Here is a 10,436-nt window from a genome sequence, read left to right on the forward strand (position 1 = left end):
ACCAGAAATCAACTTAAAGACTGACAGAACAAACTCTACAACTAAAGGGGGAGAAGAGACCACATCAAAGAAGATCAGAAGTGTGGAGATGTGGTTTAGGAGAGAAACGGATCATGGGTGCTATGGAAGGGCAGAGCCCTGGTCACAGAAAAGCATGCAAGAGAGGAGCACATAAGGGAAAGCACAAGGAGAGCATTTCCCCAAAGCTGTTGGCTTGAAAAACATAGAGGGCTGAATTTTATGAGTTCTTGCTACCAGTGGGGCTTAAAGCCTGGAGTTTTAAAGGTCAGCAGACTTGGCTGGAATAAAGCCCAAAGGGTACTACCCTGCTCCTGGAGAGAAGGCAAGCAAACAACGTGGGGGCAGACAGTGTGGAAACATCAATTTGAAGAACGCCTTGGGGCTACAGCAGGGAGATTATTCCCGCTACTCAGAGCTAGTCCCCAAGAGGCAGCATTCACAGAGAGGCTCTCTGAGAACAAAGGAGGTGGCTGGTGACATTTCTCTCCCCCTTCCCTTAGCATAAATATTGAGTAACTCTGGTAAACTTTGTAGCACTGGCTATGGCTACCTAACTTGCATACACCATGCCCCAGAGCCCTGCATGCTGTTGGGACGGATCCTCTTGGTCAAGCTTGCCTCAGACCCAGTATGGAAAACCACTTACCCAGGACACCAACACAAACTCCTGCCCATACCACTTCTCCTGACCAGAGTGTTCCACAGGGCCCCAGTTCTTGTGGAAATAGTATCAGGTCTCATTTGACAAGCAGACAAGAGCACAACTAGTTAAAACTTGCCACACCCTGGTCAAGGACAAAACACTGCCCACAGCAGGGAAGGAGATCCACTGCAGATGACTGGTGAAGGATAGAGAAGCCAGAACCCAACAGCAGAGCACACACAGCCCACACCAGAGATATTCACTGAAGCGCCAGGCCCTGGACACTACATGACCTCTTCTTCATAAAGCTATTACTTTCATGAGCAGAAAGCATAGCTGGCTTTCCTAACACAGAGAAGAAGGCAGAGACTTAGACAAAATGCCAAGATGGAGGAATTTATTCCAAATGAAAGAACAAGATAAGGCCACAGCCAGAGAGCTAAGCAAAACAGATCTAAGTAACATGCCTGATGGAGAATTTAAAGCAAAGATCATAATGACACTAATTGGGCTTGAGCCAACAATAGAAGACACTATTAGGTAGACCCTTACCACAGAGATAAAAGAGTTAAAAAAGAATAAATCAGAGATGAAGAGTGCAATAAACAAGTTTGGAAACAGGCTTGATGCAATGAACAGCAAAGTGGAAGAAGCAGAGGAATGAATTAGTGACATAGAAGACAAAATATGGAAAATAGTGAAGTTGAACAAAAGAAGAATTAAGCAACATGAGAACAGACTTAGGGAAATCAGTGACTCCACCAAACATAGTAACATTAGCATTATAGGAGTCCAAGAAGAAGAAGAGAGAGAAAAGGGGACAGAAAATTTATTTCAAGAAATAATAGCAGAAAGCATCCCTAACCTGGGGAAGAAAAAAGACATCCGGATCTAGGGGGCACAGATAACTCCCATCAAAATCAACAAAAACAGGTCAACACCAAGACATATTGTAATTAAATTTGCAAAATATAGTGATAAAGAAAAAAATCTTAAAAGCAACAAGACAAAAGAAGACCTTAGCTTACAAGGGAAGACCCATAAGGCTAGCTTGAGATATCTCAAAAGAAACTTGACAAGCCAGAAGAGAGTGGCATGATATATTCAAAGTACTGAATGGGATAAATCTGAAGCCAAGAATACTGTATCCAGTAAGGCTATCATTCAGAATAGGAGAGATAGAGTGTCCCAGACAAACAAAAACTAAAGGAGTTTGTGACCATTAAACCAGCCCTGCAAGAAATATTAAAGGAGAGTCTTTCAGTGGAAAGGAAAGACCAAAAGTGACAGAGAAAAGAAAGGATCAAAGAAAATCTCCAGAAACAAAGACAAAACAAGTAATAACATGGAAATAATACATATTTGTCAATAATTACTTGGAATATAAATGGACTAAATGATCCAGTCAAAAGACATAGGGTGTCAGAATGGATGAGAAAGCAAGACCATCTATATTCTGCCTACAAGAGACTCATTTTAGACCTAAAGACACTTGCAGATTGAATGTGAGGGATTGGAGAAACATTCATCACATAAATGAATACCAAAATAAAACCAGAGTAGCAATACTTATATTAGACAAACTAAACTTTAAAACAAAGAGTGTAAGAGGAGATAAAGAAGAGCACTAGAGCAAAATGAGTGGAACAATCCAACAAAAAGATGTAACAATTGTAAATATTTCTGTCACAACATTGAAACACCCAAATATATACAACAGTTAATAACAAATGTAAAGGAACTGATTCAGAATAATGCAAAAATAATAGCAGACTTTAACATCCCACTTACATCAATGGACAGATCATCTAAACAGAAAATGAACAAGGAAACAATGGCTTTGGATGACACACTGCATCAGATGGACTTAAGAGATATATTCAGAATATTCCAACCTAAGACAGCAAAATACACATTCTTTTCAAGTGCATATGGAATATCCTCTAGAATAGATCACTTTTGGATCAGATATCAGGCCTCAACAAGTACAAAAAGATTGAGATCATATTATGTATCTTTTCTGACCACAACATGAAACATGAAGTCAAACATAAAAAAAAATTTAGAAAGGCCACAAATGCATGGAGGTTAAACAACATGCTATGAAACAATGAATGGGCCAACCAAGAAATCGAAGAAGAAATAAACATGGAAACCAATGACAATGAAAACATGATGGTCCAAAATATTTGGGGTGCAGCAAATGCAGTCCTAGGAGGGAAGTATATAGCAATACAGACCAACCTTAAGAAGCAAGAAAAATCTCAAATAAACAGCCTAACCTTACACATAAAGGACCTTGAAAAAAAAAAGTAGATCCAGCAAAAAGAAGGAAATAATAAGGATTAGGGCAAAAATAAGTAATATAGAATCTAAAAGAACAATAGAACAGATCAATGAAACCAGGAGGTGGTTCTTTGAAAAAAAAATCAATAAAATTAATAAACCTCTAGACAGGCTAATCAAAAAGAAAAAAGACTCAAATAAATAAAATCACAAATGAGAGAGGAGAAACAACAACCAACCCACAGAAATACAAAAAATTATAAGACAATATTATGAAAAACTATATGCAAACAAATTAGATAACTGGGAAGAAATGGATAAATTCCTGGAAACATACAAACTACCAAAACTGAAACAAGAAGAAATAGAAAACTTGAACATATTAAACAACCAGCAGAGAAATTGAATCAGTAATCAATAAACACCTAAAAAGCAAAACTGTATGGTCTGATGGCTTCATAGGTGATTTCTACCAAATATTTAAAGAGTTAATACCTATTCTTCTCAACCTATTCCAAAAAATAGAAGAGGAAGGAAATCTTTCAAACTCATTCTATGAGGCCAGCATTGCCCTGATATCAAAACGAGGTAAAGACATCACCTAAAAAGAGAACTACAGGTCAATATCCCTGATGAACATGCATTCAAAAATCCTCAATATAAACTAGCAAACTGAATCTAACAATATATTTAAAAAATCATTCACCATGATCAAGTGAGATTATTTTATGATTGCAAGGGTTGATATTTGCAAGTCAAACAACGTGATACACCACATTAATAAAAGGAAGTATAAGAACCATATGATCATTTCAATAGATGTAGAAAAAACATTTGACAAAGTACAACATCCATTAATGATAAAAACTCTCAACAAAGTAGGCTGAGAAGAAACATATCTCAACATAATAAAGGCCATATATGAAAAAACCACAGCTAATATAACCCTCAATGAGGAAAATTTGAGAACTATTCCTCTATGGTCAGGAACAAGACAGAGATGTCCACTCTCACCACTTTTATTCAACATAGTATTGGAAGCCCTAGCCACAGCAATCAGACAACAAAAAGAAACAAAATGTGTCCAAATCGGCAAGGAAGAAGTTAAAAAAATTCCCATTTGCAGATGACATGATACTCTACATAGAAAACCTGGAAGACTCCACCAAAGAATTGCTAGAATTGATACAAGAATTCAGTAAAGTTGCAGGATACAAAATCAATGGACAGAAAACTGCCACATTTCTATGCACCAATAATGAAGCATCAGAAAGAGAAATTAAGAAAAAAAATCCCATTTACAATTAAACCAAAAACAATAAGATACCTAGGAATAAACCTAACCAAAGAGATGAAAGACCTGTACTCTGAAAACATAAAAGATTGGTGAAAGAAATTGAAGAGGACACAAAGAAATGGAAAGACATTCCATGCTCCTTAATCACAAGAAAAAATATTGTTAAAATGTCTATACTGCCAAAAGCAATCTACACATTAAATGCAATCCCTATAAAAATAGAATCAGAATTTTTCACAGAACTAGAAAAACAATCCTAAGATTTGCATGGAACCACATAAGAACCCAAATAGCCAAAGCAATCTTGAAAAAGTAAAGCAAAGCTGCAGGCATCACAATTCTGGACTTCAAGTATATTACAAAGCTATAGTAATCAAAACAGTATGGTACTGGTACAAAAATAGATACATAGATCAATGGAACAGAATAGAAAACCCAGAAATGAACCCACAACTATATAGTCAATTCATCTTTGTAGGATCCAAGAATATTCAATGGAAAAAGACAGTCTCTAACAAATGGATTTGGGAAAACAGCACAGGAACGTGCAAAATATGAAACTGCACCACTTTCTTACACCATACACAAAAATAAATCCAAAATGGATTACGGACCTAAATGTGAGACATGAAACCATAAAAATGCTAGAGGAGAACACAGCCAGTAACCTCTTGGACATCAGCCATAGCAACTTCTTTCTAAATATGTCTCCTGAGGTGGGGGAAACAAAAGCAAAAATAAATTATTGGGACTTCATCGAAATAAAAAGCTTTTGCACAGTGAAGGAAACAATGAACAAAACTCAAAGACATCCAATGGTATGGGAGAAGATATTTGTAAATGACATATGTGACAAAGGGTTAGTATCCAAAATAAATAAGAACTTGTAAGAATCACAAGCAAAATATGAATAATCCAATGAAAACTGGACAGAAATCATAAATATTTTTCCAAAAAAGGCATACAAATGGCTAACAAGCAAATGAAAAGGTGCTCAACATCACTCATCATCAGGGAAATACAAATCAAAACCACAATGGGATATCATCTCACACACATCAGAATGGCCTAAATCAACAACACAAGAAACAACAGGTGTTGGCAAGGATGCGGAGAAGTTTGAACCATAATGCACGTTGGTGAGAATGCAAACTGGGGCAGCCACTCTGGAAAACAGTATGGAGTTTCCTCAAAAAGTTAAAAATAGATTATCCTACAATCCAGAAATTGTACTACTATGCATTTACACAAAGAATTAAAAAAATACTAATTTAAAGGGATGCATGTACCCCAGTGTTTATAACAGCATTATCAATAGCCTAAGTATGGAAAGAGCCCAAGTGTCCACTGACTGATGAATGGATAAAGAAGATGTGGGTCAAGCTTGCCTCAGTTCCAGTGTGGCAGGGCCCTCCCCCGGAAGACCAGCAGAAACCCCTACCCACAACACATCTCCTGACTAGAGAGTTCTCCAGGGTCTCAGTTCTGGTACAGTTGGTGTTAGGTCTCATTTCACAAGCAGATCAGAGCACACATAGTTAAAACTCACCACATTCAGGCCAGGGATCAAACACTGCCCACAGCAGTCAAGGAGAGGCTCTGCACATGACTGTACTGAAGGATAGAGCAGCCAAAACACAATAGTGGAGCACACACAGTACACATCAGAGACACTCTATGAAGTGCCAGACCCTTGTCATTATATGACATCTTCTTCATAATGCCATTACTTTCAGGAGCAGGAGAAATAACCAGCTTTTCTAACACAGAGAAGAAGGCAGAAGCTTAGAAAAAAATGCAAAGATGGAGGGATTTGTCCCAAATGTAAGAACAAGATAACGCCATAACCAAATATCTAAGTTAAACAGTTATAAGTAACATTCCTGATGGAGAATTTAAGGCAACAATCATAAGGATACTCACTCTGCTTGAGAAAAGAAGACATCAGGGAGACCCTTACAACAGAGATAAAAGATTTAAAGAATCAATGAGATAAAGAGTGCAATAAATGAGATTGGAAACAGGTTTGATGCAATGAACAGCAGGCTGGAAGAAGCAGAGGAATGAACTAGTGATCTAGAAAACAAAATAATGGGAAATAATTAAGCTGAACAAAAGAGAGACAGAAGAATTAAGCAATGTGAGTAAAGACAGGGAACTCAGTGACTCCACCAAATGTAATAACATTCATATTTTGGAGTCCCAAAAAAAGAAGAGAGAGAAACGGGGGCAGAAAATTTATTTCAAGAAATAATAGCAAAAACCCTAATCTGGGGAAGGAAACAGACATCAGATTCAGGAGGCAAAGAGAATTCTCATCAAAATCAACAAGAGCAGGTCAATGCCAAGACATATTTTAATTAAATTCTAAAATATACTGATAAGGAAAAAATCTTAAAAGAAGCAAGACAAAAGATGTCCTTACTTACAAGGGAAGACCCATAAGGCTAGCTAGAGATTTCTCAAAGAGACTTGGCAAGCCAGAAGGGAGTGGCATGATATATTCATTGCGTTGAATGGGGAGAATCTGCAGCAAAGAATACTCCATCCAGCAAGGCTATTATTCAGAATAGAAGGAGAGATAGAGAATTTCCCAAACAAAAACCAAAGGAGTTCATGACCATTAAACCAGCCTTGCAAGAAATATTAAAGGGGATTTTTCAGGCGCCTGGGTGGCTCAGTCGTTAAGCGTCTGCCTTCGGCTCAGGTCATGATCCCAGGGTCCTGGGATCGAGTCCCACATCGGGCTCCCTGCTTGGCAGGAAGCCTGCTTCTCCCTCTCCCACTCCCCCTGCTTGTGTTCCTGCTCTCGCTATCGCTCTCTCTGTCAAATAAATAAATAAAATCTTTAAAAAAAAAATATTAAAGGGGACTTTTGAGTAAAAAGGAGAGATCAATAGTGACAAAGGCAAGAAAGGACCACAGAAAATCTCCAGAAACTATGACAGAAAGTAATAAAATGGTAATATATACATATCTATTAATAATTACTTTGTAAATGGACTAAATGCTCCAATCAAAAGACATAAGGTGTCAGAATAGATAAAAACAAAAAACAAGACTCATCTATATGACATAAAGACAATTGGGGATTGAAAGTAAGGGGTTGCAGAAACATTTATCAGCAAATGGATGTCAAAAGAATGTTGGAGTACCACTACTTATATCTGACAAAGTAGACTTTTTGTTCTTAATTGTTTTAGTCCTGCTTTGGTATCAGGGTAATACTGGCCTAATAGAATGATTTTGAGTGTATTAAAATTTTCTACTTCTTGGATTCAAGATTCATGATTCAATCTTGGTGACTTGTGCATTTTTAGGAATTATCTGTTCTTTTCATAAGTTATCTGATATGCTAGTATGTAATTGTTTATAGTAATCAGTTATCATACTATGTATTTCTATGATTATCTGTTGTATTGATTTCTCTTCCATTTCTCATTTTGGTTTTTGAGTCATCTTTTTTTTCTTAATTAATGTAGGTAAAGCATTGCAAATTTCATTTTTTGGAAAAACTTAATTACTTTCAATGCTATGTTATTGTTTATTTTGGTCTCTATTTTATTCATTTTTTAAATTTTTTTGTTATTTCCTTCCTCTACTAAATTTCAGCTAAGTTTCTTCTTTGTCTAGTTCCTTGTGGTGTAATGTTAATTTGTTCATTTGAACTTTTTTTCTTAATACAAGCATGTATAGCATAAATTTCACTCTAACATCTGCTTTTGCTGCATCCCACAGTTTTTTTCTTATTATTATGTTTTGTTAGTCACCATACAGTACATCAATACTCAACATTTGCATCAACATGGATGGAACTGGAGGAGATTATGCTAACTGAAATAAGTCAAACAGAGAAAGACAATTATCATATGGTTTCACTTATTTGTGGAACATAAGGTATAGCATGGAGGACACTAGGAGAAGGAAGGGAAAAATGAAGAGGGGGAAATCAGAGGGGGAGATGAACCATGATAGACTATGAACTCCAGGAAACAAACCGAGAGCTTTAGAGGGGAGGCGTGTGGTGGGATGAGGGAGCCCAGTGATGGATACTAAGGAGGGCATGTATTGCATGGAACACTGGGTGTTATCCCACAGGTTTTAAAATATTATGCTTTCTTTTTCTTTGAGATAGATTTTGATTTTATGTTGAATTTCTTATTTGGACCATTGCATGTGCAGTAGTGTGGTGTTTAAATTTACATATTAATTTTAATATTTACATTGTAGATTTTCCATCTTTGTTTCATTTCATTGTTGATGTTTAGTTTTGTACCACTGTGGTTAGAAAATATACTTGGAATGATTTCAGTCTTCTTTTTTATTTTATTTTATTTTATTTTATTTTATTCTATTTTATTTTATTTTATTTTATTTTATTTTATTTTATTTTATTATGTTATGTTAGTCACCATACAGTACATTATTAGTTTTTGATGTAGTGTTCCATGATTCATTGTTTGAGTATAACACCCAGTGCTCCATGCAATACGTGCTCTCCTTAACACCCACCACTGAGCTAACCCATCCCCCCATCCCCCTTCCCTCTAAAACCCTCAGTTTGTTTCCCAGAGTCCATAGTCCTTCATGGTTCATCTCTCCCTCTGATTTTCCACTCTACATTTTTCCCTTCCTTCTCTTAATGTCGTCCATGCTATTCTTTATATTTCACAAGTAAGTGAAACCATATGATAATTGACTTTCTCTGCTTGACTTATTTCACTTAGCATAACCTCCTCCAGTCCCATCCACATTAACGTAAAAGTTGGGTATTCATCCTTTCTGCTGGCTGAATAATATTCCATTGTATATATGGACCATATCTTCTTTATCCATTCGTCCATTGAAGGGCATCTTGGCTCTTTCCACAGTATGGCTATTGCAGACATTGCTGCTATGAACATTGGGGTGCATATGGCCCTTCTTTTCACTACATCTGTGTCTTTGGGGTAAATACCCAGGAGTGCAATTGCTGGGTCATAGGGTAGCTCTATTTTTAAATTTTTGAGGAACCTCCACACTGTTTTCCAAAGTGGCTGTACCAACTTGCATTCCCACCAACAGTGTAAGAGGGTTCCCCTTTCTCCACAACTTCTCCAACATTTGTTGTTTCTTGCCTTGTCAATTTTTGCCATTCTAACTGGTGTAAGGTGGTATCTCAATGTGGTGTTGATTCGAATTTCCCTGATGGCTAATGATGATGAACATTTTTTCATATGCCTGTTAGCCATTTGTATGTCTTCTTTGGAAAACTGTCTGTTTATGTCTTCTGCCCATTTTTTGACGGGATTATTTGTGTTTTGGATGTTGAGTTTGAGAAGTTCTTTATAGATCTTGGACACCAGCCCTTTATCTGAAGTGTCATTTGCAAATATCTTCTCCCATTCTGTGGGTTGCCTCTTTGTTTTGTTGACTGTTTCCTTATGCTGTGCAGAAGCTTTTTATCTTGATGAAGTCCCAAAAGTTCATTTTCGCTTTTGTTTTACCGGCCTTTGGAGATATATCTACAAGGAAGTTGCTGTTGCTGATGTCAAAGAGGTTACTGCCTATTTTCTCCTCTAGAATTTTCATGGATTCCTGTCTCACATTGAGGTCTTTCATCCATTTTGAGTTTATCTTTGTGTATAGTGTTAGGGAATGGCCGAGTTTCATTCTTCTGTATATAGCTGTCCAATTTTCCCAGCACCATTTATGGACGAGACTGTCTTTTTTCCATTGCATATTTTTTCCTGCTTTATCAAAGATTATTTGACCATAGAGTTGAGGGTCCAAATCTGGGCTTTCTATTCTGTTCCATTGGTCTATATGTCTGTTTTTGTGCCAGTACCATGCTATCTTGGTGATCACGGCTTTGTAATATAGCTTAAAATCAGGCAATGTGATGCCCCAGCTTTGTTTTCATTTTCGACATTTCCTTGGTAATTCGGGGTCTTTTCTGATTCCATACAAATTTTAAGATTGTTTGTTCCACCACTTTGAAAAATGACATTGGAATTTTGATCGGGATGGCATTGAAGGTATAGATTGCTCTGGGTAGCATAGACATTTTAACAATGTTTATTCTTCCGATCCATGAGCATGGAATAATTTTCCATCTTTTTGTGTCTTCTTCAATTTCTTTCATGAGTGTTTTGTAGTTCCTAGAGTATAGATCTTTTACCTCTTTGGTTAGTTTTATTCTGAGGTATC

This window comes from Halichoerus grypus, chromosome X, assembly GCF_964656455.1.
Source record: "Halichoerus grypus chromosome X, mHalGry1.hap1.1, whole genome shotgun sequence".
In the NCBI taxonomy this organism is placed as follows: Eukaryota; Metazoa; Chordata; class Mammalia; order Carnivora; family Phocidae; genus Halichoerus; species Halichoerus grypus.